This window comes from Onychostruthus taczanowskii, unplaced genomic scaffold (genome assembly GCF_017590055.1).
Source record: "Onychostruthus taczanowskii isolate IOZ18803 unplaced genomic scaffold, ASM1759005v1 scaffold96, whole genome shotgun sequence".
Lineage (NCBI taxonomy): Eukaryota > Metazoa > Chordata > Aves > Passeriformes > Passeridae > Onychostruthus > Onychostruthus taczanowskii.
This window is the reverse complement of record NW_024507657.1, coordinates 967,087-983,337: the sequence shown is the minus strand read 5'-3', so window position 1 is coordinate 983,337 and position 16,251 is coordinate 967,087. Positions and strand designations below refer to the sequence as shown.

The window sequence follows — 16,251 nt, the reverse complement described above, 5'->3', positions numbered from 1 at the left end:
TCTTCTTCCCCTCAAGATGAAGTTGTAACTGCAATGAGGTCTCCCCTCAGTCTTCTCATCTCCAGGGTGAACAGACCTGGTGACCTCAGCCCCTGCTCATAAGGGGTCCCATCAAGGCCCTTCACCATCCTCATGGCTCTCCCTTGGACACTCTTCAGTAGCTTTATATCTCTTTCATTGTGGCATCCAGAACTGCCCCCAGCACTCGAGGTGAGGTCACCCCAGCGCAGAGCAGAGCAGGACAGTCCCTCCCTTGCCCAGCTGGCTGTGCTGGGCCTGATGCCCCCAGGACACGGCTGGCTCTCCTGGCTGCCAGGGCACTGCTGACCACGTTCGCCACAGACCAGGGCCCAATGGTGTGTTTCCAAGAAGTGCTCTCCCACCCTTTTATGTCCTGGTCTGTCAGTACATCCAGGCTTGCCCTGTCCCAGGTGCTAGGTGTGGCACTTGTCTTTGTAATAAACTTCATGTCACTGGTGACTGCCCAGTCCCGCAATTTGCCTGGATCTCTCTGCTGGGGCCTCTCTGCCTTCAACACTCTTCCCAACTGTCAGCAAACTTGCTTAGTATCCCTTTGAGTTCTGTACCCAAGTCATTTATGAAGAGGTTGAAGAGCACTGCCCTAAGGAGGAGCCCTGTGGAACCGTACTAGTCACAGGTCACTAGCCTGATGCCACCCCATTCACTGCAACCCTTTGTGGCTGGCCCCTAAGCGTGGCCCATTGCATGACGTATCCAGAAGGATCCTGTGAGAGACAGTATTAAAAACTTTATTGAATTCTGAATATCACTTGTCTTCCTTTGATCAGCTGTGTGAATTACCCTGTCATAAAATAAAATTAAGTTTGACAAGAAGGATTTTTCCCTTATGAACATGTTTTAGCTGTGACCAAAGACTGCATTGTCCTTCAGGTGTTTTTCAATACCTCACAGTGTAATCTCCAAAATTTTGTCAGTCACTGAAAGGAGACTGTGACAGGCCTGTAGTTTCCAGGCTCATCCTTCTTGCCCTTGGAAACTGGGACAATGTTAGCAGCTTTCAGTCAATTGGGACCTTTCCAGATTCCCAAAACCATTCAAAAATCATTGAGAGAGGCCTTGTAGTTGACATCAGGCCGCTCTTTAAATACTCTCAGAATCCCATTTGGCCCCATAGATTTACAGTGGTTCAGCTGGAGCAGGAGATCCTGCAGAAGTTCATGTCTCTGTGATCATATTCATACTGTAACAGGCCAATGTTACTTCTGCACTGCCTTTTGTCATTAATGTATTTAAAAAACCTTTTCATTATCCCCCACAGTACTGGCCAGTTTCAACTCCAGTTGAGCTTTGGCCACACAAATTTTCTCCCTACAGTGGCAAGCAGCATCTTTGTATCTCAGATCATAATTTTAAAAAATTACTGAAATGTAAATTAGAGAATACTTAAAATGGGGTGTAGGGGAGTATATTAGTAACATATGTTATTTCTCCTTCCTGCCCAATCTTGTTTTGATGGCTCAATACTAGGAAAAAATACTTGGTTTTCCTTGCTGCTGTCAAAGGCTTCTTGCTAAACTGTAAAAATGTGATTGTGTAGCTTCTAGATATATTTCTTTTGTCTTCCATTTTGAAGTATTTTGAATATTTCTAGCACTGAATAAGGAGGAGGAGGACAGGAATCAAGGAGATCCTGTTCTGCTTGTGCATACAGTAGCAGAGATTAGGGATTTTAAGTATTTAACAAAGAGTCGCTTATTTTTTCGTAGCATTTGGTAATCATTGTTTTAGTGGAGGGAGAAGGAAAATCTCTGACAGTGAAATTCTTCTCCTTCCTTGCAGCTCAGGTTTGATTTCTTAATTGCCATATCATCAGCAGCATCACCACTCATCAGCTCTGCCTGCAGATGGTGAGACCTGAGTTGCCAATCTGGTGAGCTGGCCAAGGAGTTGCCAAATCCTCCTCCCTCCCAAACCAAAAGACTGTTTCCCTTCCCACCACCTTTATGACTGATCAATTTTTCAGTAGGATTTGTTTGCAGAATAAAGTGTCACTGAGGAGTCAGCTTGGTGCTAGGTGACCTGTGTACTGTCCCTCCAGGTTGTGACCTGGTGACCACTGATGGGCTGTGCGTAGGCAGGATCCAGGTACAGAGATGCAGGTAAAGTCTCCCAAATTCATTGTACCAGCTTACCACTGTGACTTTGAGAGAAGACCATGGCTTCTGCAGCTGGCAGAACTAGTGGTGACTGCCTTCAGGATAGCTACTGCTGTCATTTTAGTTACCATGGTGTCATTAAGACACTTTTTGCTAAGTTCACAAAGGCGAGGGTTGTTTTTTTGTTTTAAAACTTTTGGATAAAGGCTCAACTGTAGGTAATGGATCTATGCGGCTTTAGACAAAGCTTTTCTGTTGCTGAAAGACAGCAGAAGCGTAGATAAAAGTGACTGGTGCCTTGTCCACATACAGAAAGTTGTAGTCATTTGGTCACGAAGATGACAAGATTTACCACGCAGCTGTCTGTGCCATGGACTAACTTACCTTTCTCTGCAGCGCAGTCCACATCCCTGGAAGCAGACTCTGTCCTATTACCAAGAAAAAAAGCCTTGTAATTCCACTTGAAAGTAAAGTGCCAGACTGAGGCATGTCCATAGGCTACTGATCTTACCCCTCTGACCTGTTCAGCTGTGCAAGTGAAAGCAACCACTTTCCATGGTACACAAATGCTTATGTGCTCCATGGGATCCTCTCCAATGATTTTTAAGGGACAACAGAGAAATCCTGTAATATCTGATAAAGGTACAGAGTTTCCTTCAGACTGTGACAGTAAGTTAGCAAAGAATTTGTTCTTTTAAGAAGCTTTAGACTCCACACCTGTGTGATTTTTGTAAACTGATGGAACTTATTTCTTTGTTACAAAATTGTAAGAATTTTCTGTCACTTTCTGGGATGCTGTTGAGAGAATGAGCATCACTGGGTCACTGCTCTCAATGTCTTCAGTCCCAAGGTGGGAAGTAATCTCATGCAGGAGGCTCACTCTAAGGAGAGCAAGAAAAGCACTCTGATCTCACAGGGTTACTAAACAATGTAACTGTGTTATTGTTCTGCTTGAGAGCCATGCATAGAGAGGCTTATTTAGACACCAGATCTTCTAGTATAATTTTTTTTGTGATTAATTCAGCGCATAGTAAAATCACAAGTGAGCAGGATGCTGATCTAAGGACTTTTTTTCACTATTACAGGTAGTTTTTTTCTGATGTCATACAGAGGAGGGCATTAATTTGTGCACAAACATCCCTGCTTTTCATATAGAAAAACTTAGAATACTAACAGCTAGATGCATTCATGTCCTGGAAAGGCATCACTTCACCCCAAGTGAAATGCAAGTGTCATGGATTATAAATGTCACGTAACTTGGGCATATCATCCATGAGGCAGGTTTCATCATTTTCCTCATCAGCTTTATGAGTTGGTGGACAAAGCTGGCAGGCTCCTGCAGTGGATAACTTGGAGCATTCACTAAGTTTTGACCCCAGTTCTTGGAAGGAGCTCCATCTCTTCCCCTCCTGGACAGAACTTAGTACTGAAGGGGGAGCTAAACGTTAGGGACACGAAAACTCCTTGGTTAGGAATCAACCCATACTTAACAGTATGTATCTTTTTTGGATGCTAATCAGCCAGACTCTATGCCTAGTTGGCAGTATGATTTTCTGACCAGGGAGGTGGCTAAGTAGCCGGTGTGGGCCCCTCAGCATCCCGTGGTGACCAGCTCTGGCAGGGTGCACAGCACCAAGTGACCAGGGCTATGTCCCACATCCCTGCCTTGCCCCAGCAGGCAGATGGGCAGAAGCTGACCCAAGGTGCCGCTCGCTTCCTTACTCTGCTCATTCCTGTCCCTCTGTGCCCCCCCCAGCAGCAGTGGCTCACAAGCCTTTGCAGGAAGCAGAGAGCTGTGTAACCCTTGTCCTGTACAGTTTGCTTTTGACAGCTGTGACAGCCAGCAGAGCTTTGGCTTCAGATGTAGTGTAATGATTAGTGTAACACGCAAATAATAATTTTGTTGTAACATCTGCCATCCTCTCAGGGTGAGGCTGTGTGTTTTACCCGTGGGCTGACAGTTGCTAGATGGATTTCGTTAGGTTCCCAGACACACCCTGGTGTGTCTGTATAATTGATGTACTTATTAAAAAGGGAACAGAAAAACCTCTTCTGTTCCCAATACCTGATTTAATAATAAACTCTCATTTCAGTCTGTGAACAAGTCTTTTTTTACAATGCTGGTCTCACACCCTTGGCTATTATGGTCTGCAGTTACAAAAGTAGAAGATAATTTTTGTTGACCATTGAAAATACAGAAGTGTTTTGCAATTTTTTTTTCTTTTTGCTGCTTTGTACGGCAGTAACGTGCTGAAAATATGCTCCCTTAAAACTAGCAGTTTCACCTTTTTTTAAAAAAAAAATCCCAACAACCCAGCTACTTGCACTAGATGGCAGTGTGGATGGTTCAATGGGAAACTTGTTTTATTTAGAAAAATCGTAAGATTGATGATAGAAAGTATTCAACATTAAAAAAAAATCACTTTCTAGTGATGGCAAAATTGCTTTTTGTAGCTTGTCCATCACACATTTGTACTGGGGAAAAATGTGTATTCCAGCTGAAAAACTTGTGTAGAAGGTGCCAGTTTTCAGAGTTGCAAATTTTTCATTTTTCTCCTTTTCATTTCTCCTCTTATATCTCAGAAGAGCTGAGGTCCTACTGGGCTGAGTGTTCATCTACACACTTCTAAAGATGTGCTGCTGCTGTCCCTCAGACACAAGCCTGGGGGGGATTCTGCTGAATGAAGAGTGGCAATTACTAAATATTGAGAACTATGCTAAAATGGTTGAGTGTAATTACACATTGTTGACCAGGGGTTAGCAGTGGATGAATAGGTGTATGAAGTTGCACATATCTTGAAGAAACTTTATCAAATTATCAAAATTAAGCCATAATTAAGAAAAAACGCAGCATCATTCTATACATGTGAAATATTAAACACAGTAGATAAACTTAGTTAAATCAGGATGCCTGTCCCATACTTGAGTGCCAATGTGAGAGTAAAATCCTAGTGAATACCAGCAATCTTTTATTGAAATTCAGCAGTGCTGCTTTTCACTGAAAGAAACTGAAGGGCAGACCTGAACTGAGACATGGTACCTGAAGTTCTTCTTTGACTAGATGGTCCTGAACCTGTTGGATGCTGGAAAAAATAATGGTCCCTATTCTGAGCCATTTATGCAAAGGCAGAGGTCTTTGAGGTGGTGGGGGTTGTGGTCTCAGATTTTCCCTTTAGCAAGGCCTGATTACCAGAAGAGAGAAGGGGTTTCACCTGGAAAGAAAATCTGGCTAATCATTGGCAAATCCACTTGCATTTATTTTGAGTTAAGTAAAAAAGTTGCTTTCTGGTTCTACTTAGTAGCACCTTAGTTGTAATAGAAAAAGTACCATGCAGGTACCTCTGCAAAAATTTGTCTCAGTATAAAAGTGTATTTTCAGCAAGTGTTTTGTGGCATATCCTTTAGCTCTCATACATAATAATAAGAAATTAAATAAGAAATTAAGATTAGTGATTTGAGACCAATTATCAGAAAGTTTTTAAGGTAAAGCTAATTATATTGTATGGGAGAGAACTGTGAAACTTTTAATTGCAAATAGGTATCCAATACCCAGATGCTCTTACACTAAAGTGACTGCATCTTTCCATGGCTTGTTCAATCTGTATAAGATAAAATAATAAAAGATATAATAATAATAATAATAATAATAATACCCTATTCTGAGCCATTTATGCAAAGGCAGAGGTCTTTGAGGTGGTGGGGGTTGTGGTCTCAGATTTTCCCTTTAGCAAGGCCTGATTACCAGAAGAGAGAAGGGGTTTCACCTGGAAAGAAAATCTGGCTAATCATTGGCAAATCCACTTGCATTTATTTTGAGTTAAGTAAAAAAGTTGCTTTCTGGTTCTACTTAGTAGCACCTTAGTTGTAATAGAAAAAGTACCATGCAGGTACCTCTGCAAAAATTTGTCTCAGTATAAAAGTGTATTTTCAGCAAGTGTTTTGTGGCATATCCTTTAGCTCTCATACATAATAATAAGAAATTAAATAAGAAATTAAGATTAGTGATTTGAGACCAATTATCAGAAAGTTTTTAAGGTAAAGCTAATTATATTGTATGGGAGAGAACTGTGAAACTTTTAATTGCAAATAGGTATCCAATACCCAGATGCTCTTACACTAAAGTGACTGCATCTTTCCATGGCTTGTTCAATCTGTATAAGATAAAATAATAAAAGATATAATAATAATAATAATAATAATAATAATAATAATAATAATAATAATAAAAAACTCAGACAGTCAACAGTAGGAATAAATCTTGCACACATGAAATGTTATATGTGTCTATAACAAAACCTTTCAAATAAGAATACACTTTGTTTTTGTAAAAATACTAAGAGAGAAAGCATGTTTGGGAAGAATAAAATTATTTAATTTATGTTCTTAATGTATTAACTATAAAATACATTTTATTGGTTTAAATATGTTAAATATGTTTAAATATTTTAAATCTATTTAATAAAAAGTGGTTTAGTCCTTAATGTCAGTTAACTAGAAATAAAATGGTCAGAATGCTGAACTTAACAAGCTTAATTTTTGTATTTGCAGGATCCATATTCTTTCCCTGTCTTGTTCAGATGTCTGCTAGTTAACACACTGCATTATTCCTTAATATGAATACAACTCAGCATTTGTCCACAAATGTATGCTGTTGGAATGAGTAATTATTCTCTATTGTCCATTGCTCTTTGCCTATTGTATATTAAGCTTCTTAATATAAAGTTTCTTAGGCAGAAATTGCTCTGTGGTATAGGCAATTGGATACTCAGATGCAAATTACATTTCTTTCAAGCAGAGAGAACAAATCTGAGTAATATTTACTTGCCCTCTCTAAATGACTGTAAGGGGCACTGCTGAGGATTGATCTGCATCTCAGTGCCTTGAATGAAAATTTGCAGAATGCTGATGCTCTGTCACAGCTGTGTCCTCCTAGACACTGATTTAAAATGTATGTATGGGGAGACGTGGCAGGCAAAGAAGGAGCACAGATGTTATAAAATAATTTCTTCTGCAATTGTTCTGCTTTGCCTGAGTAGCAAAGGTAGAGGACTGCATAAAACAATTACTGCTTGGACATGAAACTCTTATCTTGCTGCTCCAGGGAATCTTTGTTGTTGAAAAAGGGCCCTCTTCTAAGTACAAGATAACTGAAAACACAACAATTAGGCTCTTGCTGAAGAAGCTCATCTCATCTAAGCAGAGCTTGTGACTGCAGCCTCAGCTAACCTTTCTGATGGTTCTGCAGGCTGCTGGGCAGGGACTTGGTACTAGTCTGTGGCTCTGCTGGTACCTGCTTGATTTCTCACCCCTGCCTTAGCTCCCCTCTCAAACGTGGCTCTGCCACAATTCCCAGACATGTTGAAAGTTTCCATCCTTCATTTGACTAATAAAATTGGACTTCAGCCATTTAAATAATGTACTTTTTGCTGAACTGTTAAACTAATTAATGTTGTGATTTAAACAAGGGCACAGTTCATTTAGTTGTTGTCATGAGAAGATATTGTCATTTATTTTAAATGTCTAGGATTTTGCTTAAACACAGAATAAACCAATCTCTAGCCTTATCTTGTTTTGAGATAGTTAAAGAGGTGCCACAACGTACTATGTGGTCAGATTAGTGTACATATATCTAAGTGTCCAGCTGTCCTTCTGAAATTAACAAGCAGTGACAAGTTTCAGAGCAAAAGATAGGAAGGATATTCTGGGTAAGAGAATGCAGCTGGTTTGGTACATGAACTGCACAACATGTCCAAGTGGAAAAAAAAAAAAAAAGGAGAAAAGATGCTTCAATTTTCACCTCATAGAAACAAACCATCTGTTTTCTCTGTCTTGTGTTTGAAAAGGATAACAAAATTAGTGTGTATTACTTTTTCTCCTCTCCTTTTTTTTAGCAAAAATAAATAAATAAAAATACACATACTTTCTGTTTTGTTTCTCTCTCATGATCTCCTCTACCAGGACATTATTGGCACTGTATGCAGTATAGGGAAATATTTCTGGATGACCATTTCCCCAAGCATGCTTATTCAGAATTACTGGTTTTTATTTCACACTGTGGTACTAAACAAACAAACAAATAGAAAACTCAACCCCTCCTTCCAGCTGGGAGTTACAAATGACCTTAAAAGTGAGTTAGCAGTGCCAGTGAAAAGACTGTGGTCTACCAAAGATAAATGGAAATGCAGACGTGCTATAATATAGAAGTTAGAGAAAATTTAGTAATAACTGGTTTGTATTATACTGTAACCACTGGGCTGAATGTGCTTGTAGTCAAGTATATTTCTGTGAGTAAGAGAAGAGGAATTTGTTGACAGGAACAATTGTTAAATGTCTATGCCTTCACTAGGGACAAAAGGAAGCTTGATTTGTGCAGCTGTGTCTTGCTGATAGGACACCTCCTACAGAAGTGAAGCTTCTGTAGGAAAAGACTGGGTTATTGCAAAGAAAACTCTGCCCAGTACTCTCGGCACAGTTTTTTAGAAAATTGTCTTGATTACCTATTGGTTGAATTAGTTTGAACTGAGAGGAACATATAGTTTCATGAAGAAGTAGACATAATGCTGGGAAATGAGATTTGTAGTCCTTTTATCTGTTGATTATTCACCATTTGTCAGTAAATAAGATTGATATTGCTGCCAGTAACCGGCCTTAGCCAGTTCTGTGCTCCATAGTTTAAGTTGTGCTGAAGAACTTGTATTTTCCAGGTAGAGCAAAAAAATAGATATACCTTCTTATCTTACAATCTTGGACTACTTCATGGAAAATGGTCACACCTTGCAAAATGGTAGAGGTATCTGCAGCTGAGAGGGTGGGTCATTATTTTGAGTGCTTTGGCCAGAGAGATTCACCAAGCTTAGGAAGAGAGTAGCAAAACAGAGTTTACAGCTTTGTTTTCTCTATCTGGGAGAAATTTTGTCTGACAATTCTGGTTTCACTTAATGAAGTTCAATCATTCAGTCAGTTTTTTGGAAATTAAACCATTGTCAGATTGGGTTACATCCCCAGAAGCAAACCCATATGTATGAGGTCAGCCACAGTGCTCTCGTGGGAGCTCACAGCAACTGCTCTGAACCTGGGCTCAACCCTGCTGTGAATTTACTGAAACAGCTGCTTATCAGTTGGCATGGGTCACTGCTTTCACATTTTTACCGCTGATGCCTGGGAAAGTTGGGTGTTTGTGCATCCTGTGCTTGCCTATTGTTAATATTCCCTCTGACATTCTGCAAAATAGGGGGGAATAATAATACCTTGTGCTTGCAGTTAGCTTTCAGTTTATCAGCTCCCCATATCCCCTGGAATAAAGCTAAAGGAAATGGCTGGGCAGGATGGGGCAGCCCAGGTTTTGGTTTGGGGCGTATGCACACAGTTTTTAGCAGGTCCCAGCTCTGCAGGCTGGTCTGGGAAATAAATTGCTCAATTACTAAATTGGCAGTGTCTCCTTGTGGGTGTTTTTGCTGCTGGTTTCACTCTGAATGGTCCTGTGGTGAGATCTTAACCATCTTGCAGGAGCAAAGGCAGGCACTGCAAACCAGTAGCAGTGCCATCCACGAGCTGTGTGGGAGCAGTGACCATCGCCTGTGAAACTTGTTCCCTACATCTTGGGAGGCTTATGGATCTTGGTATTTGGGTCAAAATTCAGAGTCTTTCAGGAGCGTCAAAGTGCAGCAGGCTCACCTAGCGCATTACTAGCCTAGCTGCTTTAGTGGATCCCTGCCTTTTTAACATCAACTGGGGTCCTCGCTGTTCCATTAAATCTTGCTGTTAGCTGACTAGTCTCCATCTTCACATAGAAGATGTTCCTGGTAAAAACAGCGTACCTCTTGGCTTGCAGCATATCTCCCTATCCTGTTTTCCTTTGAACTGTGTTGGTTGAGAATATTAGGCAGTCTGCTTCAGTGCCTGCACTGTGGGGGCAGGAGCTACAGTTCTGCCAAGAGCAGCAGTTTTTGCCTGTTTACACCTATATAGAGACTCAGAAATTTTCTGACAAAAGTTTGCTGCTACTACGTTGCCACAGGTCATTGTGCATTTTGATTTTGTAATATACATAACAGTCATTTAATCAACAGATCTGGCAAGATCAAGACCAGGACAGATTAGGACTTAAAGAACAGACAATAAATAAAATTAATAATAATCTCATCTGGGATTAGAGATTGGTGTGAGAGAGTTGGCAGGAAATAATTAAAACACATTTGCTGTGAGATTTGTTTATCTTTTATTCCTGTTACTTATTCCTCCTACTTTTCTCTAATGCAAATTTCCGCCCATGCTGTAGCTATGAGCTGGTGCAAAACACAGCTGGCCCTGAGGGATAGTAAGAAGCATGATGTTTATTTCCCCCCACTACTCCCTTTAGTGGTTGCTCTGTAGAGGTATGCACTGCTATGCCCACTGATTATTTTGGCAAATTTAGGAATTAACTGTGTAGGTTCCAGGTGATTGGGAGCAGAAACCACATGCCTTGATACCAAAGCTGAAAATAAAAAAAAGTAATTGCTTTATAGTGTCCCACAAACAGGTTTTAAGTGTTGTGGTTTGAATGTTAGAAGTGAATTTTTACTGTCATTAGTCACTGTTTGGATGCTGAAGAGGGAGACATGGTTAGCTTTTTAATTAAGTCATTTTCTCGAGCAGTGAAACTTTGTTTAAAAACAAAAAAGCTAATTTTTATTGAAAATGTGATCACCATTGGGGTACATTGGAATAACTTATGTTCTTGTAGAAACCATCGTTTTGTTCTGAAATAATCTGTTTTGGTATTCTGAAATCTGACTCTGAGGTGCTATTTTTCCTTGGGGTCAGATTTTTCCAAGTTCTTTTATACACAGGATAAAGCTGTGCAGCTGCCACTTGGTGATATCACACAGGATTGCAGTTGCATTGTGAAGAGTGTGTCCCATTTTTGGAGAGAGGATGGCATTCAGTAGCCCAATTGGATGTTGTTAAGATGAGTTCTATTCAGTACCAGCAGTTGGAATTGGCAAGACCAGTGCTTGTCAGTGCTGCAGAGAAAAGAGCTCAAGAATCTGTCGTGCCCGTCATGAGTGATAATGCGTACGAGCACAGTGGCTTGTTGAACATGTTTTCCAACAGTACTTTGCTCTGCGTGATGAATGGGTGAAATTAATAATGTTTCTGAAGCACTGTCCAAGTATCTTCGAGCTGCCTGTTGTCTCTGATTTTACTCTGTCCTGCTTTCAGGAACAGGCAAATGGAGTAATGTCAAATTTTTAAGTAACTACAAAGCTCAGACTGCAGCAGTTATTTTTCTGGAACTAATGCCTTTAAAGATGTTCACAGGTGGAAATTAATTACTTCTTTAGACAGCAGTCATCTCCCTCTAGAGTCAACTCTATCTTGCAGTATTTATCAACACTTTTTAATAAGATAAAATTTGTATTTACAGATGATATTCATATGCATGGAGTAGCAGTGATTCCTAAAGTGTGTTATCACCACTGTTGCTTTGAATGCTATTTTGTTATTGCAGCAACATAAATACACACTTATCTCATGGGAGGGGCTGGCTGGTGTCTTCACAGGTCTAGAGAGTGTAGGGAGTGATTTCTCCTGTTCTGTCCCACCTTGCCTCAAAAACCTGTGTGCTGCTGAGAATGAACAAAATGTTCTCTCCACAGCTGCATTCCTTCTGCCACTGTCACTGCTGCCAAGTCAATAAAACAAAAGTGGAATTTTTTAAAGCTGTCTTTTTTTTTCTTTTTTTTTCTAACCTTTAATACTTTGGTTTCTGAGCAAAGAGCTGCTGATGCCAAACATTATACCTGCTCAGGTTTTGCCTTCCCACATTGCCTTGCTAATTGGCACTTTTGGCAATGTTTGTTTGTGCAGCTTTTCCTGAGCATAGCAGCCGCCTGTAAAATCTTTCAGGAGGGGAGGAGATGGAGTGGTGTTCATACACACAGCTGTGTTTATTTCCGTATGAGCTAAAAATTGCCCACTCCAAAATGCACAGCCATAAAGGGAGTACCACCAGAGCAGCTGTAGGTCACCTTATGGATGGAGTTAGGGTTTATGTGCCTGTCCTGCAGCAGGGCTAGCTCTCCGCAGAGAGGTAAACACCATGAAGAGCAGGGTATTTGGGGGTGTCACTGAACTGATGATGGTGGGAGGCACCTTGAAAACCTTGATTCATCTCTACAGCTCTTGTGTGAGTGGCCAACTCCTACTTGAGACAAAAATCTCATTAGTTATGGACCAAGAAATCTTGCTGTTAAACAGTGATGCTAAGAATTTTGTTTCAACTTTTTTTTATGCTACTCCTTTCCCTGTAACTGGGAGCAGACCAGATCACAGAGGGGGATGTTCACATATCTTGCAGCTCTGGTAGTCCATGCTGTAAGCTGATTATCAGCAGTTCTCCAAGCTTTGAAAGTCGTTTTCTGCTTCTGCAAGGCCTGCAATGAGCTCCCTAAGGAAAATTAAGGGCGAATACCACTGAAAATCTGCAGTCTACTTTTTGTGCTGCAGTGTCTGCCACTATGTTAACCCTTCCTCTTTCTATCACACTTTTTCAAGAATGTATTCTGGTATCTGAGTTATAACACAATAAAATAATCTTGATTTTGTTATATTACTTCACAACACTTAAGCTCCCATGTATTTATTTACAACAACAACAACAACAAAAAAGCCACCCACCACAAATTTTGACAGCAATATCTAGCCATCTAGTTATTATTCTAGAGCAACTGTTGATGTATGATTTGTGCACCAAAAACAAACACCACAATTCTCTTAAAACCAACTGAGAGTTGGTTCTAGTTAACAAAGAGAGAGACATGCAAAGGTTTGAAGTCTTACGCTGCAGCTGCTTCAGTTATGGATAAAATTTGCAACCATTCACTCTGAGCTGCAGGCATGCCTCACAGTGTAGAAGTTGGTGTGACTTGGCACATCAGTTTGTGAGGTGCATGTTGCCCAGTAAGGCTTGACCAAATTTTAGATGTGTCCATGTTTAACATTTGTTTTCCTAATTTTAGTGGGAGTGGAAACAATGTAAATTGAGTAAGTTTCCATAGGAGTTTTGTTGTTTAGTGCCATTTAGCTTTCTTAAAATTGGCGCTTAAAGAACATGCCTTACTTGACAGCTGCTGATGAAAATAGTGCTTGTCTATGTGCCCTCAAAGGCTCATGTGCCTGAGCTATCATATGATTAATTTAGCTACATTTATAAGGAAACTGATGTTGGTTTTCACCCTTTAAGGACTTAATTTTTATGTGTGACCTAGCTAGTATTTTCTTTCTTTGAAAGGTCCTGTTTTCATAGCAATTATTTTTCAGTGTGATGGCAGGAGGTAAAAAGCATGCCAATGTCCTCAGATAACTCAAAGTAATTTTCATTTGGGTTTGTATTTCTTCCCCCAATTATGAATGTGCCATAAAATAACTAATGTATAGCAAAAATAAATATATTCTGCTTCCTAAATAATATTTTTGAAATAATAATTCACATAGTGTTTATTTCACTTTTTAATGTTTGTCTTCTGCAAGCTTAGCGTAATTTGCCTGTTTCTTCTCTTTTCACTTTCCATTTTTCTGGTGAAGCAGATATACTGTGCTGGAAATATTGTTGTCCAGTTTACAATCAAGTGTTTTGTACTGCCGGTTCTGTTCTTGTGGAGGTAAACTGAAGCAGTTTTTGTGTCTGTACTTGTGTAAAATCAGGTCACCTTCTCAACAAGGTGTTTGCCCAGCTTAAATGATTGCAGAGAGTTTCCCACCTTGATGTCAGCTTTCCTCCCTGAAAGAGGAAATGCTTTTATGAACAGGGGAATGCAGAGTATTTCTAAATACTGTGCAATCTAATATCTTAAATCTATTATTTACATGTGTAAGCATGTGAGCATCACAAGATATGTGATGGCATTTAGATGTAGGGAATGGAAAATTAACTGTTTACTTAAGGAAAATTTTGCCTGCTTACAAGTTTTCAGCTTTTAAAACTTCACTACAGGCTAACACCAGCACACAGCCTTCATTCTGTTAATTTTCTTGGCAATAGTTTGATACTGGATGTACATTATTAGAAACAAAGGGCAAAACATGGATTAATAATTAGCAATACATATGTCCACAATCATTCAGCTGTAACCTCTCTGCTTGCTTTTGCTGTTGTTTTGAGGAGAGAGGGAAAGAAGAGGTTATTCAGTACAACAGAGAAGAGTAAAAAGTAAATGCTAGTATTTCCTCTTATGGTGATTAAATATCTTTAGAAACATAAATAAAAGGAAGAGGAGGACTTGCAAAGGTCTTTAATCCTGTCGTGCTTTGTAATGGTTTTGGTTGTCTATTGTCTACGCTTGCAGTAAAAATATACAGAAGTGTAACAATTCCTATTGTTTAGGTAGTGGATCTGTTGCTCCAAGGAATGGGAGCAAATAAAATTATGTGCTCCAAGGAATGGGAACACATAAGATTAGCCCCAAATGAGGTACGTAGATCCTTGGTGACAGAACAGTAAAAATAAGCAGCTCCTCCAAATAAGTAAGGTGGGAAAAGGAAATTCAGCATATCTTTAGAAAAAAGCTGGGGAGAGAACATCTGCTTCTCTCCTATAAGAACTTTTCTCAATATTTTAAATCAGTAAAAGATTAGCTGTATTGCTAAAAAAGTGTTATTTTTAAACTTTGTAAGGAAATTCGAGTGGCTGCAGAAGGGTCCCTTAAGTTCTGCTCAGACTGAAAAAAACCAGAACCTAAATCTTAACAAATTTTTCTTTTTATCTGAGTGGAACTACCCTTGTTCAAATTCAGCTGCTGTTTTCTGGATTACGCATGGAATGAGGGAGAAGGGGGACAGGTATAAATAAATTGTGTATTTTCTGTTCTGCAGTTCTTGCAAGAAGATAGATGGATGTGCTTTTAAGCTTTGTATTGATTTGTTTGCTGTGGCTGTGTGTTTATCAGAAATTTGTGGGTACCGGGACTGAGGAGAGCTCAAAGTATGGCCTACCTTTCTTGGGAAGCACCATGTGAATGGGAATAACCTGAACAAAGAAAGTGCCCCTCTGCTAAGACCTTTGTGGTATGGTTTCAGGAGGGCATTGATAATTGTGCAGCAGCTTATTCTGCTCTCAAGATAATAATACAAGTGAATATGAAAGCCATTCTTTTGTTACTAAGAACATCTGAATTAGTTTTAGTTTTATTTATACCACATAGTTTCCTGCTTAGGACTTGCATTCTGTGGAGAAACAGATGAATCACATTGAGATGTATTGTTTCAATGACAGTCCTGCTGTGTTGCTCTTCAGAAGTTTAAGTTCTTGCGTTGCTTTTTTACCAGAATTTGATTTGTTGTGCAAGATGCACTGCCATCTGTCTGTTTGCTCATAAGGTGACTGATAAAAACATACCTTATTTTGCTATTTATTTATTAATGTTATACTATCTAATAAGAGACCAACTAAAAAGACTAAAGGTAACATATTTATGGATCTCCTTAGAAAGGTATTGTTTTTGCAGATTATGGTGGACTCCACTGTCCACTGTCTCAGGGTTATAACTGGGTGAGTGTTTCAGATCCATACACCAGCTGGGAAATTGCAGATTTGATTCTAACTTGACACGTGGTGTAAGATATAGATGGGCCCTTGTTTGTTATTGTGTCAGCGCTGAGATACAGTTTTGGCTGACAGACAATGTGAATGAAGGCTGAGTTTATTTGGATGTGCCTGGTAGAAATGAGAGTCAGCACTGCCAGCCTCGATGCTGCTCATGGCAGTCGTACCACACACATCCCAGCAGCGTGTCAGCACCTCTCCTCCCTGGCACCACGGGCACAGCAGTGGTGTGCTTCATGCCAGTTGCCAGATGCAGGGCTGTCCATTACAATTTTCAGGGGAGAGACATAATTCACTGAGTCCTGGCTTCCTGAGGTGAAAAGTTCTTGTGCATTAAATTGATCACCACACTTTTGTTTGCACTGGACTCTCTTGCCACTGTACATCTGTGTTGGAACCCAGGACATCTCTCTGGATGCCCTGGATGGCTCAAAGCCCTGGCAGGGGCTCGGAGACCCTGGTAGGAAGCCAAAGACACCTGGAAATTTGATCTCCACCTATGGAGCAAATTACCAACTTTGTATGAAG

The 16,251-nt window shown here is 40.0% G+C and overlaps 1 protein-coding gene across 2 annotated transcripts in view; it reads left to right on the top strand.

Annotated features, from left to right (window-relative positions):
- Positions 1-16,251, top strand: part of KANK1 (KN motif and ankyrin repeat domains 1) — a 130,107-nt gene that overhangs the window by 53,247 nt on the left and 60,609 nt on the right. The gene's annotated exons all lie outside the window — the stretch shown is intronic.